Here is a 27,848-nt window from a genome sequence, read left to right as displayed (position 1 = left end):
TATTTCAGCTATGTCTACTTTATTGTAGAAGGGGACTTTTAAATAGCAAATATATGGGTCCAGACAATGGTGGGAAACTAATATTGATGAATCAAATTGGTCAGATTTATGTATGATGGCTTACTCTAAATGTTAGGTATAGATTGATTCAGTATAATTTTTTGCACCAATTATACCTTGCACCACAAAAGTTAAATAGACTGAAGTCGGATTTATCAGATCAATATTTCCGATGTGGTCAGGAGATGGGTACATTTTTTTTACATTCAACTTGGTCTTGCCTCAAAGTGAAATCTTTCAGGTCAAATTTGGCGAGTTATTTAGAACGAGTTACGGGAATCAAATTTCCACAAAACCCAATGTTATTTTTATTAGGTAATATTGAATGGATAAGATCCGAGCTGAAATATCTATATTATCAAAAAGAGTTTTAAAAGATTGCTTCAGCAGTAGCAATAAAATATATAGCAGTAACATAGAAATCAGACACCCACCTGGGAATGGAGCAGTGGAGCATGGAGATGTACAACTGCATTCATTCCCTTGGAGAAGATTACTTAAAATTTGAGAAATAAGTATGATGTATTTTCAAAAATTTGGCACTTGTATCTACAAATTGAGGGAATTAATTTATAAATCTTTTTCTTAAGCTTTGACCCTCGTTGACCTCCTTTAGTGTATTCAAAGATAGAAATGATTGATGCTGTGTAATGTAAGTGGCCCTCCAGCAGCCAGGTTTCTATTCTATTTTCTTCCTTTTCTTTATTCTTTTTCTGTGCTGTTTCTTTTCTTTTGCAATTAGGGTTTATTTAGGGGAGGGAGGGGTTGGGGTTTACACCATATGTAATGAATTGGATATTAATTTTTCATTACTAGCATTTTGTACCTGGCTATGATTACATGTATGTAAATTTTTAAAAAACATCAGGATAAAAATGAGATAATCTGACTTTGGACATATATATTCTATGTACAATTTTAAATTACATGAAGCAAAGTTGTGCACAGAATGAAATATTATTAAGCAGGTTATCCCAATTTTCATCTGAAATAGATATATTCGAATCTTGTTCCCATTCATTCTTGATTCCTGTCCGTGAACATATTCTTAGGTCCATCAAATTGTTATAAATACAACATATAGAGAACACTGCTAACGTGCAAATCCGCTAGCGTTTTGTTTGCAATTTGGGAGATATTTCTTCATGATCACTAACAACGTCAGTGCTGAGGCACTTCAATTATATGGAGAGACTGGAGAAGAATTTTACAGAGCTCTCAGGAAAAAGGTTAACAGTTGTTTCAAAGGGCCAGCACCATTAGTATAAACCAAATGGATTATTTAGCTGTTGAAAGATTTATAATTTTAATTTCTATTTGATCTGGGAAAATTACAGAAGTAGTGCAATTAAGCAAAAAAAACCCACATTCCTAAAAGTATAAAATTGGTAATATGATGCCCTTGTCCTTCTAAAACAATTTCTTCAAATTATTCCATATTTCCTTTCAACGTGGAAGAAAACCATTCAGCCCAACCAGTCGATGCCAGCTCATGGAGCAATCCCATTTCACCCATTATCTTCCCTGTAAGATAAGAGTGGCATAGTTAGCACAGTAGTTAGCGTACTGCTGTTTCAGCACCGGTGACCGCGGTACGAATCCGGTGCTGTATATAAGGAGTATATACGTTCTTCCCGTGTCGGCATTGGTTTCCTCAGGGTGCTCCAGTTTCCACCCTCCTTTCAAAAAATATGCTGGGGGTTGTAGTTCAATTGAGTGGCACAAGCTTGTGGGCCCAAAGAGCCTGTTACCATGCTGTATGTCTAAATTTAATTGAAGTTTTCCACATATTTTAATCAATTCTGCCTCACACTAGAACAGTAGAGGAACCCACTGACTCAAAACATTTTTGGAATGTGAGAGCAAACCTCCACAGTCAATGGGTGGAGGTAAAGGTAGCAACAGAGGAAGTCTAGATTGAAACCAGATCAGTAGACCCGTAAGGCACCAGCTTTACTAGCTGTACCACCACATTGCCTCAGAAGTTGCATCGCTGTGTTTCCCCAGTGGCTGCAGCACTGAGTAATATTACGTAGTATGTGTATTTTTATATATGTTGTGACAGTGACTGGGCCACTGGAGGCTGAAGCTAGTAAATATAAAAGGCCTTTGTTTATCACAACAAGTATACATTCTCTTGGTGTTCCTTTCAATAGTCTCACCGATTTCAGAGTGCATTGAGTTCTTACACTCATAAGAACAAAGATAACAGCAAAGGATTGTACCTGATATAAATGTTCTCGGGTGTATTTATTTCAATGCAAGGAGTATTGTCAGAAAGGCCAACGATCTTAGGGTATTGATTGGCACTTGGGATTATGACATTATTGCAATTAGTGAGACTTGGTTGCAGGAGGGACAGGACTGGTAGCTCAATGTTCCAAGGTTCTGTGGTTTCAGACGTAATAAAGGGGGAGGAGTGGCACTGCTAGGCATGGAAAATATCACAGCTGGCCTTAGACAGGACAGCCTAGAGGGCTCATCTACGGAGGCCATATGGGTGGAGCTAAGGAACAGGAAAGGTGTTATCACACTGATAAGGTTGTACTATAGGCCATCCAATAGTCAGAGAGAATTGGAGGAGCAAATCTATAGAGAGATAGCAGACCAATTAAGAAACAGAAAGTTATGATAGTAGGAGATTTTATTTTTCCACATATTGACTGGTACTCCCAAATACGGTAAAAGGGCTGGATAGCTTGGAGTTTATCAAATGTGTTCAAGAAAGTTTTCAAAATCAATATATAGAGGTACCAACAAGAGGGGATGAAATACCTGATCTCCTATTAGGGAACCAGACAGGTCAGGTGACAGAAGTAAGTGTAGGTGAACATTTTGGGTCCAGTGACCATTCTTCTTCCTTTCTTCTTTGGCTTGGCTTCGTGGACGAAGATTTATGAAGGGGTAATGGCCACGTCAGCTCCAGGCTCGTTTGTGGCTGACAAGTCCAATGCGGGAGAAGCAGACATGGTTGCAGCGGTTGCAGGGGAAAATTGGTTGGTTGGGGTTGGGTGTTGGGTTTTTCCTCCTTTGTCTTTTGTCAGTGAGGTGGGCTCTGCGGTCTTCTTCAAAGGAGGTTGCTGCCCGCCGAGCTGTGAGGCGCCAAGATGCACGGTTTGAGGCGATATCAGCCCACTGGCGGTGGTCAATGTGGCATTATAACCATATAACCACTTACAGCACAGAACAGGCCAGTTCGGCCCTACTAGTCCATGCCGTAACAAATCCCCACCCTCCTAGTCCCACTGACCAGCGCCCGGTCCATACCCATCCAGTCCTCTCCTATCCATGTAACTATCTAGTCTTTCCTTAAATGTAACCAATGATCCCGCCTCGACCACGTCTGTCGGCAGCTCATTCCACATCCCCACCACCCTTTGCGTCAAGAAATTTCCCCTCATGATCCCCTTAAAATTTTCCCCCTTCAATCTTAAACCATGCCCTCTAGTTTGAATCTCCCCCACTCTTAATTGAAAAAGCCTATCCACGTTTACTCTGTCTGTCCCTTTTAAAATCTCAAACACCTCTATCAAGTCCCCTCTCAATCTTCTACGCTCCAGAGAAAAAAGCCCCAGTCTGCACAACCTTTCCCTGTAACTCAAACCTTGAAATCCTGTCAACATTCTCGTGAACCTTCTCTGCACTCTCTCTATTTTGTTTATACCTTTCCTATAATTTGGTGACCAAAACTGTACACAGTACTCCAAATCTGTACAATTTCATCATAACCTCCCTACTCTTGAATTCAATACTCCGATTTATGAAGGCCAACATTCCAAAATGCCTACTTCACCACACCATCTACCTGAGTATCAGCCCTGAGGGTACTATTTACCACAACTCCTAAATCCCTTTGTTGCTCTGCACATCTCAATAGCTTACCATTTAATGCATATGACCTATTTCCATTTGCCTTTCCAAAATGTAACACCTCACACTTATCTGTATTAAATTCCATCAGCCATTTCTCAGCCCACACCTCCAGCCTTCCTAAATCACCTTTTAATCTACAGTAATCTTCCTCACTGTCCACAACACCACCAATCTTTGTATCATCCGCAAACTTGCTTATCCAATTCTCCACCCCTACTTCCAGATTGTTAATATATATAACAAACAATAGTGGACCGAGGACCGATCCCTGAGGAATTCCACTAGTCACTGGCCTCCAATTGGACAAACAATTTTCTACCACTACTCTCTGACACCTCCCATCCAACCATTGCTGAATCCATTTCACTACCTCCTCATTTATATCTATTGCCTCCACCTTTTTTCCTACCCTCCTGTGGGGAACTATGTCAAAAGCTTTACTAAAGTCTAAATAGACAACATCCACAGCTTTCCCTTCAACCTTTTTTGTAACCCCCTCGAAGAACTCAATCAGGTTTGTCAAGCATGATCTACCCCTGACAAAACCATGCTGATTACTCCCTAGCAATCCCTGTACCTCCAAATAATTGTAAATACCATCCCTCAGAACACTTTCCATCAACTTGCCCACCACAGTCATCAGACTCACGGGCTATAATTCCGAGGTTTACATTTAGACCCTTTCTTAAACAGCGGAACCACATGCGCCACCCTCCAATCCTTTGGCACTATCCCTGTGGCCAGTGACATCCTAAATATCTCTGTTAATGGCCCCACTATCTGTCCACTAGCCTCCCTGAGTGTCCTTGGGAATATTTTGTCCGGTCCTGGAGATTTATCCACCTTTATCTTTTTCCAACACAGCCATCACTACCTCCTCGGTTATCCTTATATGCTTCATTACCTCCCCACTATTTTTCTTTACCTCAGCTGGTTCAATATTTTTTTCCCTAGTGAATACCGAGGCAAAGAAATCATTCAAAAATTCCCCCATTTCCTCTGACTTCTCACTCAGCCTACCCTCACTATCTACAAGGGGTCCAATTTTATCCCTCACTAATCTTTTACTTTTAATGTACTTATAGAAACCCTTTGGATTTATTTTTACTCTGTCTGCCAAAGCCTCTTTGTGCCTTTTTTTAGCCTTTCTAATTTCTTTCCAGTCCGTTAAGACTAATCTGCCATTCAATGAAATTATGGCTGATCTGATGATAGGCTTATCTCTACCTACCCATCTTTTCCCCATATCCCTTAATTCACCTGCCATGTAAAAATCTATCCAACCTTGCTTTAATATATTCAATGAGATAGCATCCATTGTTTCAATGGGCAGTGAATTCCACAGATTCACCACCTTCTGGGAAAAGCAGTTCCTTCTCATCTCCACCCTAAATCTGCTACCCTGAATCTTGAGGCTATGTCCCCTAGTTCTGGTCTCTCCCACCATTGGAAATAACTCTACTACACTCTGGCTTCTACAAGCAAACCAATTCTGAATCCATACAGTCAAGGTTCCATGGATCCCATGCCATACAACTTTCTGAACGAGTCTTGCATGGGGGACCTTGTTAAATGCCTTACTAAAATCCATATACACCTCAAGTAGTGCCTTACCTTCAATTTCTTTTGTTACTTCCTCAAAAAACTTAATTAGGCTCATGAGGTGCCTTCTTCCCCTCACAAAAGCTGCTTTCAGGTGGAATCACCTGGAGAATGCGGCTCTGGAGCGGCTGTGGGTGTCTGCGAAGGGATGTTCAGGTGGCAGCGCTGAAGGCAGTGTTCTGCCACCTGAAAAGTCCGCAGCGGGGAGAGGGGCCACAGAGCAAATGCCAGTTCCTGAGTCAAGGCAGGGGCAGCCGTCTGACAGCTCGCCTCCCTGCTGCCGACAGCCCCCTCCTTGCTGCCTGACAGCCTCCCGTTGCGGGACGTCAGGGCTGGAAGGCCGCCCCAGCCCTGTAGTCCCGTGGGACTGTCAAGCAGCGGGGACTACTAGGCACTTGAAAGCTGCTCACCGCTTTGCCTGGTGCTGTTTTCAGGTGCAACGGGGGATTCTCCAAGCCGGAGAATATACCTACAGGAGGAGGGTTAGGTAAGTGCTGCTCCTGGCCAGGTTCTCCACTTTCAAGTGGCCATCTGATAGCCGCATTGGGATAGAATAGGCAGCTTTACAGTCGGGAATTCTGGTCACCTGAAAGCGTATGCTGACTATCCTCAAGAAGACTGTACTTCTCTAAATTATTGCAAATCCTGTCCTTAAGAATCCTCTCCAATAGTTTTCCCACCACTGATGTAAAATTCTCTGCAATCCCCTGGATTCTCCCATTTAACTTTATTAAACAAGGGAAACACATTTGTTCTTCTCCAAACCTCTGGTACCTCCCCTGTGGCCAAGGAGGAAGAAGAGATCATTGCCAATACCCCAGCAATCTCTTACCTCATAGCAACTTGGGGTACATCTCGTCCGATCCAATGACTTAACAATTCTAATGATTTTAAGCACTTCCTCTTTCTTAATCTCAACATAGTCCAGCACATAAACTTGTTCTATTCTGACCTCACCTTGACCAATATCCATTTCGCTGGTAAATGTGAAGGAACCCATCCTTGGCCATCTTCAGCCACATTCCAGATTTATTGTCAGAATACATACATCACATACAACCCTGAGATTCTATTTTCCCTGCAGGCACAACATAATTACCACTAATTGGTAGCGCAAAAAAAAAACTGTACACAGTGTAAACATGTAACAAACGAAGAACTGTAATCAGAAAATGAATGTTAACAAACTGCAATACAAAGAGAACTAAAAGAAAATCAATAAAATGCACAAGTTAGAATCTTTAAATGAGTCCATGATTGAGTTTGTTGTTGAGGAGTCTGATGGTGGAGGGGTAGCAGCTGTTCCTGAACATGGTGGTGCGAGTCCTGATGGCAACAGCGAAAACAGAGCATGTGCTGGGTGCTGTGGGTCTTTGATGATCGCTATTGCTCTCTGATAGCGGTGCTCCCTGTAGAGGTACTCAATAGTGGGGAGGGTTTTGTCTGTGGTCTCCTGGGCTGTGTCCATTCCCTTTTGGAGGACTTTACACTCAGGGGTATTGGCGCTCCATACATGTTGCCTTCTTTAACCTTATGTGGCCCTCTTCACTCTGCTATCATTGGGGCAAAGGTACAGGAGCCTAAAGTTGAGCATTCAACAACACAAGGACAGCTTCTTTCCCGCTGCCATCAGATTCCTGAATAACAATAACCGACTACTTTACTTTTTGTGCACTATTTTAAAAAAATTTATTGTTGTAAAAATGGTTTTATGAATGTTTGCACTATGATGCTGTGGCAAAACGCCAGATTTCATGACTTGTTCATGACAATGAATTCTGATTCTGTTCATTTTTATTCAATTATTCAGTTCTTCAGCTAACATAGAACACCTTTGGATTTTCCTTAATCCTACTTGCCACGACCTTCTCATGCCTCCTTCTAGCTCTCCTGAATCCTTTCTTAAGTTTCTTCCTGGCTACCATTCAAGTACTTTTAACATTGTCATATTTGTAATGTGGATAGCACTTAATCAATTCTGGGTCAGTTTGGTGGCTGATAAAATCAGACATTCTGGCCCTGTCAATTGATATCTCATAATTTCTGCATTTCTAACTGGCAATATATTAACAAATAATATTACAATAACATTTCAAATTTTCATGTGACCCTTATCATGTATTGGTCCAAATAATAAACCACATTGATCTTCTGCAGATATTCATAATCAGTCAGGTGGTACAGTGTTTTAAGCTGCCATCAATATGAAGCTACATCTCTTTAAAACACAAAAGTCAGATGGTTTTAAAATAAACATTGTGTATTGTCACAATCTAATTTCCCTTGAGACAAAATGTCACAATCATGGTTTTATTTCAATTTTTTTAAAAAATAATTTCAATCAGAGATTAGAATGCTACACTGGAGTGCTACATTGGCAAATTTATTTGAGGCTGGTTATCTCATTCAGAAATTAAATCGATTTTGATGTTGTTGAATGCCATTATTTTGAAAAGTGGCGTGGAAATATGAAATGCATTTTAAAAATATATAAATATAGTTAAGGATTATTCAGAAGTTAAGGAATTCTGTGGATAGCAAGCATTAATACATGAAAACAACCAGTCTTCAAAAAAATAAACATGTTCAAATGTTAGTGACAAGCAGTGACCAGATTTGAAATTAAAAGGACAGTTTGTAAACAGACCCCAGGCTGCTGACCTACATCAGGAGGCAACTCAAGAGATGCAGTTTGCAAAATGACGTGACCATGAGATATTCTCATATGCACTAACCAATTTAAGACATTGGCTTTCATCACATCAGGCATCAGACGCCTTTAGTTAAGTTATTTTACACCATTATGACTATATTCAAAGAAACTTCCAACAGACACATTTTGTCACTTAGCACATCAAGAACTTTTGCTGTCTTATCAATGAATGGGTCATTTCCTTTGCCAACCAACTAGCTGGAGTGTTCACAAACATTTTCAATCTCTCATTGCTGCAGTCGGAGATTCCAACCTGCTTCAAAAGGGCATCAATAATTCCAGGGCCCAAGAAGAGCAGGGTGAGCTGCCTCAATGACTATTTCTCAGTAGCACTAATGATGAAATGTATTGAGAGGTTGGTCATGGGCAGAAGCAACTCATGCCGAAGTAATTATCTGGATCAAATGCAATTCGCCTATTGACACAATTGATCCACAGCAGCTGCAATTTCACTGGCTCTCCATTCAGTCCTGGATCATCTAAACAACAGCAACATGCACATCACCCTACTTTTCATTAACTACCGCTCAGCTTTCAACACAATCATTCCATCAGTACTGGTCAACAAGCTTCAAACCCTGGGCCTCTCCACCTATCCCTGCAATTGGATCCTTGACTTACTCACTGGAAGATCAGACCAGTGCAAATTGGAAACAGCATTACCTCCTCACTGGCGCACCTCAAGAATGTATGTTTAGCTTGCTGCTCTATTTGATCTTCACCCATGACTGTGTGGCTAAGTACAATTCAAATGCCATTTACAAATTTGTCAATGACACATGGTCGTCAGCAGAATCATATGGCAATAAGAAACTGTTATGGAGTGAGATAGATCAACTGGTGGAATGGTATCACAACAACCTTGCACTTAACATTAGCAAAACGAAGGAAATGATTGTGGATGTCAGAAGGAGAGCCATAATCAGTCGTTCTCAAGGGGTCAGCAGTGGAAAGGGTCCAAGAACTGGATTTCTGGATGTCAACATCTCTGAAGATCTATCCTGGGGCCTCCATGTCAATGCAATTATGATGAAGACTCACTGCCAGCTAGAGGTGTTTGAGGAGATTTGGTATATCACCAAAGATTCTTGTAAATTTCTACAGGTGTACTGTGGAGCGTATTCAGACTGGTTGCAATCACTGTCTGGTGTGGAGTTGCCAATGCACAGGACAGGAAGAGACTACAGAGATTTGTGATCTTAGCCAGTGCCATCATGGGCATTAGTCATCACTCCATTAAGGACATCTACATGAGGAGTGTCTTAAGGAAGAAGCCTCTCTCCTCAAGGACCCTCAGGCTATGCCCTCTTCTCATTGCTACCATCAGGAAGGAGGTACAGTAGCCTGAAGATGAGCTGCCTCTTCCCATCTGCCATCAGATTTCTGAATGGGCAATGAACCACAGACACTATCCAACTCTCTTCTCTTTTAAGCTCATTGATTTTTTCCCAATTTTGAACCTGTAATGCTGCAGCAAAACAACAAATTTCACGACATCTCCATGACAATAAAATCGGATTTGGATTCATTTTTGTGTCCAGAGAGTCAGCTGTCAGAATACTAATTTTGAATGTCTATGTGGTCGATCCTCAGAAGCTTTTAGACAATGCAAGTGAATTACAAAGGTTTTTTCCCACATTCAGAAATGTCTTGTTGGATACAATGTGCTCCATCACAAATATGCAATTCAAAGGAATCAGCTGACAGACACAATATTGAAATAAACAATGTAGTCGTAGCTATTGAAATTTTACTGAATCACTTAGAACCACTAAAGAACAGAAAACAGCCGTTTGGCCCTTCATTCTGCTAGTCCCACTGACCTGCAACAATTCCACAACCCTCCAGACCTCTCCCTTCCACCATCCATGTATCTATCCAATTTACTCTTAAACTTCAATTCGTTCCACACTCCCACCATGCTCTGAGTGAAGGAGTTCACCCTGATGTTCCCCTAAACCTTTCCCCTTTTACCCAAAAGCCATCTCCTCTCATATTTATCTCTCCTAATCTAATTGAAAAGAGCCTACCCCTCATATTTTGTAAACTTCGATCAAATCTTCCCTCATTCTTCTCTACTCCAAGGAATAAAGTCCTAACCTGCTTAATCTTTCTCTTTAACTCAACTCCTGAAGACGTGGCAACATCCTAGTAAATCTTCTCTGGACTCTTTCAATCTTATTGCTATCCTTTCTGTAGTTTGGCGACCTGAACTGCACACAATACTCTGAATTTGGCCTTACCAATGTCTTATATAACCTCACCATAACATCCCAACTTCTATACTCAATACTTTGATTTATGAAGACAAAGATGCCAAAAGATTTCTTTACAACCCTGTCGACCTGTGGTGCCTGTAGTGCTATCGATCAACCACATTAAACAGAGAATTGTGATTAATAGGCTTTAATCACCTTAAGAAATCAACACATCTCACATGTTGCAGGCCTGGTTCCAACGCAGGTACTGAGGGATGGGTTTGGGCGTATCAGCCTTTATAGGATTTCCAGGAGGGAGGAGTCATAGGTTCAGGGGGTGGCGCAGCTCATGCTGACCCCAGGATGGCAGAGGTTGTTGTGGAGGACTTGAAGGTGGTCTAACTGAGCAATGGCACATGTCCCTGGGGACAGGGCATTGGGAGGTTCGTTGAGCTTCACGGGCTGGTACAAGATCTCCTAGTTGTAGGTGGATAGCTCAATTCTCCACCTCAGGATCTTGTCATTCTTAATTTTTCACTTTTGATTGTTATTGAACATAAAGATGAACGGTTTCCAGCCAGTTAGTGCCTCCAGTGGCATACAGCTTCCATTATGGCCTGGACCTCCTTTTTGATGGCTGAGTGATAAATTTCGAGGCTCTGGAGGGTTGGGGAAAAGAAAGCTACTGGCCTGCCCACCTGGTTAAGCATGGCAACTAGGGCAAAGTCGGATGGATCATTCACCACCTGAAAGGGGATGGATTCATCCACAGCATGCATCGCCGCCTTGGCAATGTCACCCTCGATGCATAGTGAATGCTGCTTGGGCTTCCACCAACAGGGGAAAGGTGGTAGATTTCAACAGGGCTTTGTCCACCTAATTCGGGACCCACTGGGCATAATATGAAAAGAAGCCCAAACACCTTTTCAAGGTCTTGAGGGGATGGAGCAATCGGAGTTCAAACAGATGGTGTATACGGTCAGGGTCGGGCATAATGACGCCATTCTCCACCACACAACTCAGGATGGCCAGCTATGAACTACTGAACACGCACTTCTTTTGATTATGTTAGGTTGAGGCCATTGGCGATCTGGAGAAATTTCTGCAGTTTAGCGTCATGTTCCTGCAGGTCATGGTCCAGGTAAATAAATGAGGCTTTGTCCATAGTCTTCCACTATTTGGTCCATCTCCCTCTGAAACACAGAGACCCCACTGGTGACCCCAAAAGGGGTACGGGCTGTCCTCCAGATGGATCGGTAGTTGGTGGTAGGCCAAATTGAGGTCAATGGTTGAGAAGACCCTGAACTGGGTGATCTCGTTTACCATGTCGGCGATGCAGAGGAGCGGGTAGGCATCCAGCTGGGTGAAACAGTTTATGGTCTGGCTGTAGTCGATGACCACGTGGTGTTTCTCTCCACTCTTAACAGCTACCACCTGTGCCCTCCAGGGGCAGGTGCTGGGTTCTATGATCCCCTCTGCCAGAACCCATTTAATTTCTGCTTTGATGAAGGCTCTGTCCTCAGGACTGTATCACCTGCTCTTGGTGGTGAGAAGCTTGCAGTAGGGGGTGAGGTTCTCGAACAGGGGCGTCAGTGGGGCCCAGAGGGTAGAAAGACCACAGGTCTTGTTTGGGGGGGGGAGGGGTCAGGTGGTTTAAGAATTGGCAGTTGTGGACCATGAGGGATGGGTGTGGGCCATCAAACTGCATTTGGATGCTCTTTAGCTGGCACTGGAAGTCCAGACACAGTATGATTAGTGCACAGAGCTGTGGCATGATAAGGAGTTTAAAGTTCTTATATTCAGTGCCCTGCACAGTCAGTGTTACTGTAGCCATGGATCTCAGCTGAGAGGAATTTGGAGACCAGGGAGACTTTACATTTTGCCTGGGCTGCGATGCCTGGATAAATGAAGCTTCCCGTGCTCTCTGTATTGAATGAGCAGTTTGTGATGTGACTATTTACCTCGATGTTCATCATGGCCCTGGCCAATTGATGTGGAATGTCCTGATCCAGGGTAATTGGGGCCAATGTCTGAGTTGCTGCTGTAGAATTGGTTCGGGAGCACCTGCCAAGATAGCTGCCTGCATGCCGTGCATACAATGCTGCTCCTTATTGCCAGAAATGACACTGGAAGTGGTGCCGTCCCAGTTTGCCACCCTCATGGCCCCGAAGGTGATGACTTGGAATCCCGCATCCCAAGATAGCGGTGCCTGAGCTCCCATGTGGCAGCCGTGTTCAACGAGAAGACCTCTGCATTCAGCTGCACGGTCTCAAGTGTTTTAGCCAGGTCAACTACTTCTTGCAGGCTTCAATTGGCCTTTTCCAGGAGTCTCTGTCTGATGTGATCAAACTTGAATCCAGCTACACATGCATCATGTATCAGGCCTTCTAGATGGGCAACAGCAGAGACTTCTCGACAGTCACAGGCTCGCCCCAGCTCCAAAAGGACCTGCATTTACTCGTCAACTGACTCACCAGGCGCTTGTCTACGACTGCCCAGGAGGAATCTGGAGTAGATAACGTTCATCAGGGTCTGATACGGTTTCTGCAGGAACTCTATTGAGGCTGGGTAAGTAGTGCAGTCCCTTAGCATCTGGAAGACTTGATGGCCGACCTGAGCGAAAAGTAGATCTCGTTTGTCTTCCTCACTCTGCACGTCATTGTGTCTCATGAAAGTGTTGAGGTAGTGCAACCACTAATCGAATTTGACTGAGGCCTCCGGAACTTTAGGCTTGGTGTCCAGTTTATCCACTGATATCTGTCCCATTTTTCCAGTGGGTCCAGATCCGTCTGCAAGCTTTGAAAGCCTTCCTCACTGACCAGAACACCTCCAATCTTGGTGTCATCAGCAAACTTGCTGATCCAATTTACCACATTATTATCCAGATCATTGATATAGACAGCAAATGGCAATTATCCGAGCATCAATCCTTGAGGCACAGCACTAATCACATGGCTCTAGTCTGAGAAGCAAATAATCCACTAACACTCTCTGTCTTCTCCCTTTCAACCAATTTTGCATTCAGTATGTAACCTCGCCAGATACCTAGTGTCTGAACCTTCTGAACTAACCTCCCATGTGGGACCTTGTCAAAAGCTTACAAAAGTCCATGTAGACAACATCCACAGCCTTTCCTTCATCTACTTTCTCAAAAAATTCTATAAGATTCATTAAACATGGCCTACCATGCACAAAACCATGCTGACTATCCTTCATCAACCCTTGGCTGTCCAAATACTTGTATGTCCTATCTCTCAGAACACCCTCCAATAATTTACCCACTACTGACGTCAGGCTCACCAGCCTGTAATTTCCTGGATTACTTATGGAGCTTTTTATTGAACAACATGAGCTACCCTCCAATCCTCCGGCACCACACCCATGGTAAAGACATTTTAAATATTTATGCCAGGGCCCCTGCAATTTGTATACCAGCTTCCCTCAAGGTCTGAGGAAATGATATGTCAGGCCCAGGGGTTTATCTGTCTTTATTCGCTGGAAGGCAATAAGCACCTTCTCTTTAATCTCTATATGTTCCATGCCACTATTGCTCATTTCCCTTCCTTCCTTATACAGCATGCCAGTTTCCTGAGTAAATACTGATGCAAAAAATCAGTTTACAATCTCCCCCAACTTGTGAGCTCCACACTTTGATCTTCTAGGGGGACAAATTTTGTCCCTTACTATTCTTTTTCTCTTAATACACTTGTTGAAACCCTTCGGGTTTATCTTCACATTATCTGCCAAAGCAACCTCATGTCTTTTTTTTGCCTTCCTGATTTCCTTCTTGAGTATTTTCTTACATTTTCTATACTCTTCTAGTACCTAATTTGCTTCTCGTTGCCTATACCTGCTATACACCTCTTTCTCCTTCTTAATCAATTTGTCAATATCCCTTGGAAAACCAATGTTCCTTATTTCTGTAAACTTTGCCTTTAATCCTGATAGGAACATTCAAACTCTGCACTCTCAAAATTTCGCCTTTGAAGGCCTTCCACTTACTGAACAGATCCTTGCCAGAAAAAAACTTATCCCAATCTACTCTTCCTAGATCCTTTCTCATTTCTACAAACTTGGCCTTTCTCCAATTTAGAATCTCAACTCGAGGATCAACCCTATCCTTATCCATAATTAACTTGAAACTAGATCATGCTTGACAAACCTGATTGTTTTTCGAGGAGGTTACAAAAAAGGTTGATGAAGGGAAAGCTGTGGATGTTGTCTATTTAAACTTTAGTAAAGCTTTTGACAAAGTTCCCCACAGGAGGTTAGAAAAAAAGGTGGAGCCATTAGGTATAAATGAGGAGGTAGTGAAATGGATTCAGCAATGGTTGGATGGGAGGTGTCAGAGTAGTGGAAGAAAATTGTTTGTCAAATTGGAGGCTGGTGACTAGTGGAGTTCCTCAGGGATCGGTCCTGGGTCCACTATTGTTTGTTATATATATTAACGATCTGGAAGTACGGGTGGAGAATTGGATAAGCAAGTTTGCGGATGATACAAAGATTGGTGGTGTTGTGGACAGTGAGGAAGATTACCGTAGATTAAAAGGTGTGGGCTGAGAAATGGCTGATGGAATTTAATACAGATAAGTGTGAGGTGTTACATTTTGGAAAGGCAAATCTAAATAGGTCATATGCATTAAATGGTAGGCTATTGAGATGTGCAGAGCAACAAAGGGATTTAGGAGTTGTGGTAAATAGTACCCTCAGGGCTGATACTCAGGTAGATGGTGTGGTGAAGAAGGCATTTGGAATGTTGGCCTTCATAAATCGGAGTATTGAATTCAAGAGTAGGGAGGTTATGATGAAATTGTACAAGGCATTGGTGAGGCCAAATTTGGAGTACTGTGTACAGTTTTGGTCACCAAATTATAGGAAAGATATAAACAAAATAGAGAGAGTGCGGAGAAGGTTCACGAGAATGTTGACAGGATTTCAGGGTTTGAGTTACAGGGAAAGGTTGTGCAGACTGGGGCTTTTTTCTCTGGAGCGTAGAAGATTGAGGGGGGACTTGATAGAGGTGTTTAAGATTTTAAAAGGGACAGAGTAAATGTGGATAGGCTTTTTCAATTAAGAAAGGGGGAGATTCAAACTAGAGGGCATGGTTTAAGATTGAAGGGGGAAAATTATAAGGGGAACATGAGGGGAAATTTCTTTGTGCAAGGGGTGGTGGGGATGTGGAATGAGCTGCCGACAGATGTGGTCGAGGCGGGATCATTGGTTACATTTAAGGAAAGACTAGATAGTTACATGGATAGGAGAGGACTGGAGGGGTATGGACCGGGTGCTGGTCAGTGGGACTAGGAGGGTGGGGATTTGTTATGGCATGGACTAGTAGGGCCGAACTGGCCTGTTCTGTGCTGTAAGTGGTTATATGTCTCATAGTTTATTTTTAATTTGAATCTTCTATTAATTCTGAGGGTTAATCATTGCAAAAATGTTAAAGTTTTGTTATTGTAGACTGTTTCCATTTCTTGAGTTCATCCTTGCGTGTCAGCATTAATCCCTTTATATGCCAATGAATATTCAATTACAGACATTTCAACGTGAATTAGCAAAGTATGGCTTTACCATTAAAGTAGATTTAATTTTTGTTGTTTAATCTAATTTAATCTATTAAATTTCATTATAGAATCTAGTGTTTAGTTTCATTATGTTTGGCAAATTACTTTTACTACATTGCTTATCCATTATTCAGCTATTCATTTTGTTTTCCATTGATGTCTGAGACTAGATTTGTCTCTTGTACAGAAAGTGAAAATTACCCACTAGTTCCGCAAAAGACCAAAGTGGCAAAGTCAAGCAGGGCTTGCTTATTCTTTAATTTGGAAATATTTAATTCTGAGAGCACTTAGATTAATTGAGAATCAAAACTCTTTCACATCATTTTGTTGCCAACTACAGGAGAAAGAGCTTGCTATTGGCATTACACAGAAAAATAGGATTAAGAGTAGGCCAGCTGGTTCCTTAAACCTGTTGCACAATAAACATGATCATGGCTGATCAGCTATGGTATTCAAGATGTAAATTCTCTTGAAGTGCTTAACAGCTATTTCTCTTTGTCAGAAGTGTAAGCATTTCTGAATCCAAGCCAAAATCAATAAATTCTTTCAAATAAACTACATTTATAAAAGTTATGATTTTTCCTTCCGGCTTTTATGTGGAACACCATTTAATTCCCTTTCTGCTTGTAGCAATTGCAGTGTAAATGTTATGGAATCATACAAAGGGATAGCACAATAGTGCTGTTGCCGATCCACCCCAGAGGCCTTGGATTAACCCTGCCATTTAGTGCTAACTGTGTGGACTTTGCACTTTCTCGCTGCAACATACAGATTTTCTCTGTCCTGTCTGGTTTGCTCCCGCATCCCAAAGATGTGCTGGTTGTTAAGTTAATTGTTTCCTAAATTGCCACGGAGTTGGTGGGTGAAGAATTAGGTGTGGGTGGGGGGGCCCATTAACTTCCAGGGAAGTAGTAGGGGAATAGAAAGAAAGTACATACACCCAAATGGCCTGCTTCAATATCATGAGAAAATAGGAGAACGTGTTTTTTTTTCTGAACCAGATGGATAGCGCATAAGAATTGCTGGAAAACCTCAGCAGGTCATGTAGCTTCCATAGGAAGTAAAACGTAGTCGACGTTTCGGGCTGAGCCCTTCATTGGGAATGTCGAGTATCAGGTAGATGCCTGCCTAAGGAAGGGGTGGGGGGTAGGATAGAAGCATGTGTTAACAAAAGAGGCAATAGGTAGGTACAGATGGGAGGGTAGAAGAGAAAGAAGCTGAGGAATGATAGGGATGAGGGCAGGGGGCTGAGAAGGATAGCTCTCTAATACTAGGGGGTGGGAAGCTGGAGGAAAGGAGATGATGGGGGAGGGAAAGGAGAGGTGGGGGTGTTAATGAAATTGGAGGTCTATATTGATGCCATCTCATTGGAGATTGCTGAGGCAGAATATAAGGTGTTGTTCCTCTTAATTGTGTGATAGCTAGATAGATCCTAGAAATAAATATTAACTGTACTTCACTTAAACTGGAAAGAAATGCAAAAATTTAGTTTTAACCATCTACAAAATAGTGGGAAAAAATATAGATTCATTGGAGGATATCACGGGGAACTAATAATATGAACTAGTCCACCAGCTTATTACCTACATCCGAGAGGAGAGAGAGAGGAGAGAGAGAGGAGAGAGAGAGGAGAGAGAGAGAGAGAGAGAGAGAGAAGAGAGGAAGAGAGAGAGAGAGAGAGAAGAGAGGAAGAGAGAGAGAGAAGAGAGAGAGAAGAGAGAGAGAGAAGAGAGAGAGAGAAGAGAGAGAGAGGAGAGAGAAGAGAGAGAGAGGAGAGAGAGGAGAGAGAGAGAAATGGAAAATGAGTTCAAGTCAGTTAACCTGAGATTTATCATTGGAAAAATGCTGGTATCCATTATCCATTATTAAGGAAATAGTAGCAGGAAGGCATAATACAATTGAGGAAGACCAAAGTGGTTTTGTGAAAATATAATAGGAATAATTTTTGTCAAATTTATAAGCGCTCTGTAAGAGTGTTGATAGCAGGTTGGATAAAGGAGAGCCAGTGGATACTGGAAGGTGGAAAAACCCAACACCCAACCCCAACCAACCAATTTTCCCCTGCAACCGTGTCTCCCTGTCCCGCATCTGACTTGTCAGCCACAAACGAGCCTGCAGCTGACGTGGACATTTACCCCCTCCATAAATCTTCGTCCGCGAAGCCAAGCCAAAGAAAGAAGATCTGTGCTTCAGCTGTTCACTTGTCTCTCAGCATATCCATGTACCTTTCACTCACCCTCTCCTCCAGTGGTCTCCATACCCACTCCTCTGCCTGTCTGTCACCTCCAGCTTTGCTTCCTGATGCCTAAGGAAAGCAGCTAACATGTTAAAAGACCCATCCTATCTCAATCACATTCTCTTAAACCCACCCACCCCCCCCCCCCATCTTTCCATCGAGCAAAAGATACATCTCCCTACCCCTTCTTTTTCAAGAAGCCTCTAAATGCCACTACTGTATTGTTAAACTCACCAACCTGTGGCTCTCTGGTTTATTTTTCTGGGCTTTGTTTTAATAAAGATTTAATATTACCCCCCCCCCCCACCTCCTTCAGTCTTCCAGTCTGATGTCTTGAGTAGTTCCAGCATTTTCTATTTTTACTAAAAAAAAACCTGTATAGTTATTTTAAGGAGGCATTTACTTTCCTGAGTACCTGTTCTCTGTCCAATCTGGCTATTTTGAGCTTCTGGTTCTGTGCCATTTAACTCCTCCTTCCACCTGTCTGTCCTCGGTCTTCTCCACTGCTGGGGATGGCTACTGCAAACTAGAGGAACAGGGCTTTGGATTCCACCCTGGTAGTATACAACCCAGTGTCATGAATATTGAATTCTCCAGTTTCAGTCACCCTCACCTCCTTCCTTTCTTCTTTCGATCCACTCAGAATTTCTCATCAATCCCATTACCTAGTTAATTTCCTTTCTCCCACTTGCCTCCATCTACTGATCGCCTACTCAGTCAGCCCACCTATTCCCCTATCCCTTTGTTCAGAGGGTCCTGTCTGCCCTTCGGCTTTCCCTTTTCTGAATCCACTTATCACCTTCTTTATCTGTTGGATTCCAGAATCTGTGCCCATTGTTATCTCAAATTCTCTCTCTCTCTCTCTCTCTGTCATCTACTGCATTACTCCTTCCCTCTCACCTCATTATACTGTCTATTTCTATATTCTGAGCCATAATGTCTTAGCCAAAATGTCAACCATCCTTTTGCCTCCACAGATGCTACATGATCTGCTGATCTGTTCCATTAGATTGTCTTTTGCTCCAGATTCCAGTATCTAGAGTCTCTTGTGTCTACAGGAATTTGCTTGTGTTAAAGGCATTCAGAGAAGGTTGGTTGTAGGGACAAACAGGCTGTCTGTGAGGAATAATTGAGCGGGTTTGATCTTTACGCATTGAAATCTCAATGAATGAAAGATGGTCTTAAGGAAACATGATTTTGAAGGCCTTTGGTGGGTTGTTTCTCAGCGGGGGATCTAGATCTAGAACTTCAATGGATGACCCCTTCAGATTTTCTTTTGTCAGGGAGATGTGGAGACCAAGAGAGAGATTTTTAGACAATAAGATTTTCATAGGTAATAGGAATTAGGAATAAAAATGATTGAATGGTGAAGTTTACTCCAGTTCTTACTTTATTCTTAAATATTCATAATTTACTATGAATATAGATAAAAATGTGAACACTTACCAGTATCATAGAACAGTGTTATAGGCATGCATCTTTGAAAGTTTCCTTTTATATTCTATATAACAATCCATATAAAACTAGATATGATTTTAATAGGATATAAATATTAAAATTATTATATGTGTTTTCTTCTTTTATAGATTGCCTATTATTAGTCTGCCTGCTTATTTCCAATACAATCATTTGGATGCTAGAGTGATAACTGATTGCCCCATCACTAGCTAAGGATTTATTGGCTCATGAATCATTCAGCTGTTATTTTGGCAAATAAGTCAAAAGGGCATTATTTATGCCCTAACCTGTCAAACAGCTCCTGGGAAGGTAATTTTCACTTGCAGCAGGAGAGCAAAGTTTGCAGCAGTAAGTCAGCTATCATTACACAGCCAACAAGGTTGTCATTTCTTCTGTGGCTGCTTACTGCTTTTAGTGAAAATGTGGTTAAAAACCCAAATGGGAAAGTTGTAAGATGATTCCCAGCCTGAATGAAGTGGAAATATCTCCTTAATAATATTGGAACGTACATAGATCAATGAATCATCAGTTTTTATCAATTCCACTACGATAATAAAGAGAGCTTTGAAACTATTGTTGAGTGTTTCTGTAAGTGCACCCACTGACACTGTGACTTCCAGTATATGAAATTGCTTGGATTTTAAAAAAATGGTATATTCATGGTAGAGGTTGACAGATTTTTTGATGTTAAAGAAATTAAGAGATTAGAGTTAGAGGAAAGTGGAGCTGTAGTAAAAGGTCAGCAGTGATCTTACTGAATGGCAGAGTAAAGACAAACAACTGAATGGCTTCCTCTTTCTTTTATTTATCTTGTTTCTATGTCCATCCTTCATCTCCTCCAATCAGTTTACTGGATTTACAGGAAACATTGCAATGATGTATTTTACTTCACAGAGAATAATACGTAGATTGCTGTCAGGGAAGAATTCAAACACCACTTAGAGCACACATGTCAAACTTTGGCCCGCGATATAATTATATTTGGCCCGCAAGATATTAAATATATATTAGAGTTGGCCCACTGGCCGCTGCGCCAGTATAGCGCATGCACACTGAAGGTGAAAATGAAGACGCCAGAGGTGTGGAGGGATCTCAGAGTCCCGAATCCCGGGGATCGGAGCGCCGCACTCAGCCCGCCCGGCTCCCGGACACACAGACGCGGCTGGAGTTGGGGACCATCCTCGCTGGGTCTGCGCTTCAGCGGCGACGCCGGGCCGAACGTCTCGTTGGCGATGCCTTCCCCCTCGCTCCGTGCGCAGCGGACCCTGCCCTGCCTCCTGCTCCTTTTGTTGGAGATGAGCCCGGCGCCGTGAGATCGCAGTTTAATCCCTCTCCAACCATGGGAGGGGGGTGGGAGCAATGCGCTCTTCTCAGCCAATTCCTCCACCGCCCCGGACGCTGGCGTTTCAACGGGGGGTTCGGGTGCCTTCGTCAGGCGACTGACCTGTTGGTCCAAGACAAGGGGAGAGCGTACAAACTCCACACAGACAGCACCTGAACTCGGGTGAATGTGGAGCTGCGACCCCACATTCCACATCAGGACTGTGTGTAAGATTGGGAGCAGTGAGATGGGAGCTTATTTTGTTCCTGTGATTTAAGCCTTTCTTGGGGTGGGGGGGGTCCTTCTCTGGCCATTTGCCTAACAATTAACCTAATCAGATGTGGAGTTACCACAATACAACAGTTCTCAACCTTTTTCTTTCCACTCGCGTCCCTGTGCCATTGGTGCTCTGTGATTAGTAAGGGATTGCTTAAGGTGGTCTGTGGGTGGAAAGAAAAAGTTTGAAGACCACTGCTTTAATCATCCCTCATTGACTCGTCATGTGCACGGTTTCAGACGCTAAAGGAAATGGGCCAATGACAATGACAATGAAAGAGTTTATCCAAAACTATTATTAAACATTTATTTTAATAAGAAAAAGTTTATATAAGTTTTGAACTCCTAAAGAAGAGAAAGGAGTTCAATACAGCAAAGGCGATTTTATGGAAGAAAGGGTATATATTTATACTAAAGCATCCAGCGGTATTGAAAATATTTATTCCAGGACAACAAAACAGACTATTCTCGGATCCAGAAGAAGCACGAAAATTTGCAGAACAATTACAAAAATAGACTGAGGGATGAAGACGGGTAATGAGAGTAAAAATGATCACGATTGATATGTATGTGGGTAAAGAGGTATAAGAGTTAATAGATACAATGTGCATATGTGAATGTATCTGTACTTAGAGGAAAATATAGATAGTATAGACAAGAATTAATAAGGGAAGGTAATGGAATAGAGAGAATAAGGAGGGAATTAAAAGAGTGACCTTTGTTACATATGAAAAGCGAAATCTTTTCTGGGGGGGCTGGGTGGGGGGGAATAGCGGTCACTGCAAAATCAGTTGACGCTTGCGAGTGAATTCGCAAACCCAAATGGAGAGGGGAGATGTGGTTGTCCGACAAGGGATAAAGGACAACTCAGGAGGGGAAGGGGAGATTGGGGATAAAGAAGATATAAATAGGAGAATAAGGAAAATGTTTGATGTTGTAGGAATGTTGTCTTATAAAGAGTTTAAAATAAGAAAACAGAAATGGATAAGAAGGAAAGGTAATGATGGAGAAACGGAAAGAGAAGATAAACAAAGTATAAAATGGCTACACTGAACTATATGACTTTAAATATTAATGGAATACATAACCAAATTAAAAGGAAGAAACTACTAAATTTACTGAAAAAGGAAAAAATTGATAGAGCATTTATCCAAGAAACACACTTAACTGAATTGGAGCACAAGAAATTAAAGAGAGATTGGGTAGGACATGTAACAGCAGCATCGTATAATTCAAAAGCAAGAGGAGTGGCTATATTAATTAGTAAAAATGTGCCATTTAAAATAGAAGAGGAAATAATAGATCCAGCAGGGAGATATGTTATGATAAAATGTCAGCTCCTAAGTAACATAAAAAACAAAGAATTTGGAATTGATTTGGAGGATGCACAAAAAAGATTTGTTAAGATAGCCCTAGCCGTAGCAAAAAAATGTATTATGTCAACCTGGAAATTGGAAGATAATTTGAAAATACAACAATGGTATATAGAAATGAATAAATGTATTCCATTAGAAAAAATAACATATAGTTTAAGAAATAATATTGAAATATTCGAACAAATATGGGAGCCTTACATTAAATACAATAGCGAAAACCTACCGAGGACAAACATTACCTAAGTTGATGGAAGGAGAAGGAAAGAAAAGAATGGACTCAGTAGAATTTCTGGTGTAATTTTGTTGAATGACAACATTGTCTGACGGGTTTAATGCAACCTAGATTGTATACCTAAAATGGATGAGAGGGGGGGGGGGTGGGGGGGGAGAAAAAGTCACTGTATATGTGTGAAAAAGAAAAAGTGTATATCATGGCTAATGTGATTTATGGTGTGAAAAATAAAAAAAATTTAAAAAAAAGAAGAGAAAACATGCAGATGTTGTTGAAAATTTTCAGTAAATATTTAGTTCGGCCCTTGACTTAGTCCAAGTTTTTAATTTTGGCCCTCCGTGAATTTGAGTTTGACACCCCTGACTTAGAGTCATTGAGTCTTGCAGCACAGAAACAGGTCCAGAGGCCCCAACTCGTCAGCGCTGAACAATGGGAACTCCTCCTTTAATCCCATTTGCCTGCATTAGGCCCATACCCTCCAATCTCCTCCCATCCATGTTGTTATCCAAGTGTTTCTTAAAGGATGCTGGCATACCTACCTCCACCACTTTGTCTAGAAGCTCGTTCCATATGCCTACCACCCTCTGACTGAAGGACTGATCCCTCAAATATCTCCAGAATCCCACTCCCTTCGCCTTGTAGTCATGCCTTCTCATCTTGGAATCTCCTACTGTAGCAAACAGACTGTCCCTATCTTTTGGCTCTCCATCCCAGAGATTGATAATGGTTCCTTTCAGTCAGTTTGTGGGGTTTGATATAAGGATACTCCACTCCTCAGAAAGGAACAACTTGTGCATGAATGGATTTAGGTGAGTAAGGGGTTGCACAGGTTCAGACTCACCCTCTTGACATCCCCTCCCAGATCCAGTGACATGGTGAAGTCCAAGATGACTGGGGAAAGTTCTGTTGCAGTGAATGGCCAGAAGAGGCTTCGATGCAAGGAATGAGCTTTCTGCACTTCACAGCATGTGTTTGCTAGATGGCCATTTACCCTACGAGAGGGTTTGTCTTCCTTTTGACCAGTCTTGTTTTTCATCCAGCAGGCAAACCTGGTGGGAGAGCTTGTTTAGTCACCGACCACCTGACCATATGAGGTCGCTCAGATGAGTGACCTAATATAAGACTATCCCTATACATGTTATCTATGTGCCCCATAGTTATACAGACTTCCTTAAGACCACTTTCAACATCAAACACTCTAAAGAAAATGGGCCCAGTTGTTCCAGCCTCTCATGATAACACAACTTCACTAACCCTATCAACAACTTTGTAAAGGTCTTCTGTATCCTTTCCAATGTCATAACATCATATAACTAGATGACCAGAATGACACATATTTTCCAAGTGTGGCCTGATCAATATCTGTATAATTTAAACTTGTATTCAGTGCCCTGACTGAAGAAGGCAAGCATGCCAAATGCTCTCTTCATTACTCTGTCTATCTGTGCTTCTATCTTTAAAGAGCTATGTACCTGCACCCCTCAGTCTTTCTTCTCCACAGCAATCTTTAGGGCCCTGCCATTAACAAAGTCCTGCCATTTTTAGATTTATCCAAATGCAACACTTCGCTCTTCTCTGAGTTGAACTGTACTTGCCATTCCTTAGCCAAGATCCCCATCTGATATGGATCCGAGGTAATCCTCTTCACTGTCCATAGCACATATTTTTGTGTCATCTTGCCACAAGCAGCCTTGTCCAAATCATTTATGTATAAAAAAAATGATGTATAAAAAGGAGTCCCAGCCTTGAACCCTAGGTAGGGCATTCCACTGGTTGCAGTCCTCAGTCTGAAAATCTACTTTCTACAACCATTCACTGAGCCAATTTTTCTATTCAGTTTGACTAGCTGGCCTCCTGTACCATATGCCCTAACTTTCCATTCCAACTTACATGTGGGACCTTATCAAATGCCCTTGTCTACCCTCTTTCTCATCTCTTCAAAAAATTATGTCATGTTTGTGAGCCAGGATTTCCCATACACAAATCTACACTTGCTCTCTTTAATTTTCCTCTGATCATCCACATGTTGTTGGATTCTATCTCTCAGAATCCTTTCCAGCAGTTTCCCTACTGCTGACATCAGACCAGCACATCTGTAGTTAGCCAGATTGTACTGGAAGTAAAACACAAAACTCTGCAGACACCATGGTTGAAATAAAATCACAAACTTGAGAAACTCAGCCGGTCAAGCAAAGTCCTTTATATAATAAAGGGAAAAATACATATCCGACATTTCAGTCTTGAGCCCTTCATCAAAGTATGGAAAAATGTCAGCAGGCGTCCGAACAAATGATTGGGGGTAGGGGGAATGGCTGATTGTATTTACAGCTATTTTTATATAATGGCACTATATTTGTCATCCTCCAGTCTTCCATAAGAAGAAAGCCAATGCTCTGGAAGATAAAATGCAATCAAGTTTTAAAAACACAAGTTCAAGATTACTATCATCTGATTATACAATTACAACCTGACGAAGCGGTTCTCTGGTCTTCAGTTCCAAAGCAGGCAAACACACATATTACATACAGTGCCCTCCATAATGTTTGGGACAAATACACTTTTTTTCCTTTAATTGCCCCTGTGCTCCACAGTTATAAATTTGTAATCAAACAATTCACATGTAATTAAAGTGCACATTTCAGATTTTATTCAAGGTTATTTATATACACTTCGGTTTGACCATGTAGAATTACAGCACTTTTTATACCTCGTCCCCTAATTTCAGGCACTATTATGTTTGGGAAATTTGGCTTCACAGGTGAGTACTCAGGTTTGTTTAATTTCTTCATTGGTGCAGGTATAAGAGCGTAACCTCTGTATTTCTGATCATAAAATCTTCTGCGGACAGTGGTCATTGACATATCCATGCCTGCCTCCTGAAGAGTGTTTCTGATCTGTCAGATATGCGTTTAGGGATTTGTCGTCATTATGATGAGTACCAGTCCCTTTGTGTACGGTCTTTCTTCCTAATGATGTTCCAAACTGTTGATTTGGGTCATCCTAAAGTTAGGGTGATGTCTCTTACTGTTTTATTCTTGTTTTTCAGCCTCATAATGGTTTCTTTGACTTTCATTAGCACAACTCTGGTCCTCATGGTGAAAAATGGTAACTAAAGAATCCAAAGATGATTAAAAGAATTGAAGCAAGCCAAGCTCTCTTATACCTGAACCAATTAAACATACCTGAGTAATCACAAACACCTGTGAACCCAGAGTTCCAAATATAGTGCCCTGAAATGAGGCAACGATGTATAAAAAGTGCTGTCATTTCTACATGGTGAAAGCAAAATATATATAAATAACCTTGAATAAAATCTGGAAATGTGCACCTTAATTAAATGTGAGTTGTTTGATTACAAATTTAAAACTGGCATTCAGGAGCAAATAAAGGTAAAAAATGTCTGCCCCAAACATTATGCAGAACACTCTGTATGCAGACAAATTATATGCAGTATGTATATACATATTTTAAAAAAATCTTGTTAAGTAAATAAATAGTGGAGTCACAGAGGATTTGAATGAGCAGTTCATCAGTCCATCAGCATTCTCACTGCCCATAGGAAGAAGCTGTTTCTCAGCCTGGTGGTCTGGCTCTGATACTTCTGTATCTCTTTCCCTATGGGAGTAGCTGAAAGTGCTGTGATATGGAGTGATAGAGGTTCTCAATGATTTTACAAGCCCTCTTGAAACAATAATATCAATAAACCACGTCATCATGGGAGAGGAAGACCCCAGTGATCCTCTCTCTGCTGCTCTTATGATCCGTTGGATTGACCTTCGATCCATTGCTTTACTGCAACCATGATGCAGCCAGCCTGAGGATGCTCTCGATAGAGCTCCTGTAGAAAGTTGACAGGATGATGGCCGGTAGGTAGCCTTGCTGCCTCAGCCTTCTCAGGAAGTGCAGTTACTGTTGCACCTTCCTGACAAATGAGGAAATGTGTGTCCAGATAGGTCACTAGTTAAGTGGACTCAAAGGAACTTGGTGCTCTCCACTCTTTCCACTTCAAAGTTATGAATGAATAATGGAGGTGGTCATCCCTGAACCCCAAAATAATCTCCTTTGTCTTGTCCACATTGAGACTCCGGTTGTTACTCTCGCACCATTTCAGGAGATTTTCCACCCCTTCTCTGTAGTGTGAGTTGCTAATGAGGCCAACTATTGTCATATCATCTGCAAATTTGATGACTCTTTTGGAGATGGATCTGGCAGTTCAGTCATGGTTAATAGGATGAATAGGAGCAGACTGAGTGCCCAGAGCTCTGAAGTGCACTATTGTTCAGTGTGGTGATGCTCGACATTTTGCTGCCAACTCGGGCAGACTGTGGCCTTTCTGTTAGGATGTCTAGAATCCAGTTACAGAGAGGGGTGTTGAGTCCTAGCTTGAGAAGGACAGCTTCTCAACCAGTCTATGGGGAATGATCATATTAAAAGTCCAGCAGAAGTCTATGAATTTTGATGGGTAGGGGTAACAAGTGAGGGAAGATAGTTTAGAAATTGGGCAGGTGGGTTGTGGACAGTGAGAGGGGGAAACACAGAAGCTGAGCATTGCCTAAAAATTGGAAATTTGAACGTTCATGGTGCTCTGCAAACCCATCACCTAGGCTGTCTGATCTCGCCAATGTAGAGGAGGTTACAATGAGAGCACTGAATGCAGTGGACAAGGGTTGGTTGAGGTGCACTTGAATCTTTACCTCCACTGGCAGGATTGAATGGATCCCGAGATGGTGGTGAGGAAGAAGGTGCTGGAAGAAGTGTTTCACCTCCTGCAGTTGCAAACATAAATGCTAGTTAATGAAGAAGACGAAGTCAGTGTAGTCAAGCAGTAATCATGGCTTTTATTAGCAGAAACTGGTGGTACAATATTGAAAGACAATGGGTGCATACACAGTTATACCCAAGGGGCGTGTCTTAAGTGGTAGAGATAATACATGTCCAT

At 41.8% G+C, this 27,848-nt stretch overlaps 1 protein-coding gene and 1 long non-coding RNA gene across 7 annotated transcripts in view; one reads left to right on the top strand and one right to left on the bottom strand.

Moving 5' to 3' along the window:
* The window catches only part of pter (phosphotriesterase related), a 137,783-nt gene that overhangs the window by 3,429 nt on the left and 106,506 nt on the right, over window positions 1–27,848 (top strand). The window lies entirely within an intron of this gene.
* On the bottom strand, window positions 1,389–19,018 carry LOC138751678 (uncharacterized). The gene is made up of 3 exons (XR_011350119.1): window positions 18,662–19,018; window positions 18,247–18,315; window positions 1,389–1,584 (listed from the first exon to the last, which is right to left on the bottom strand). It is a non-coding gene; the product is annotated as an uncharacterized lncRNA (long non-coding RNA).

This window comes from Narcine bancroftii, chromosome 1 (assembly GCF_036971445.1).
Source record: "Narcine bancroftii isolate sNarBan1 chromosome 1, sNarBan1.hap1, whole genome shotgun sequence".
Lineage (NCBI taxonomy): Eukaryota > Metazoa > Chordata > Chondrichthyes > Torpediniformes > Narcinidae > Narcine > Narcine bancroftii.
This window is presented reverse-complemented; position numbering and strand designations above follow the sequence as displayed.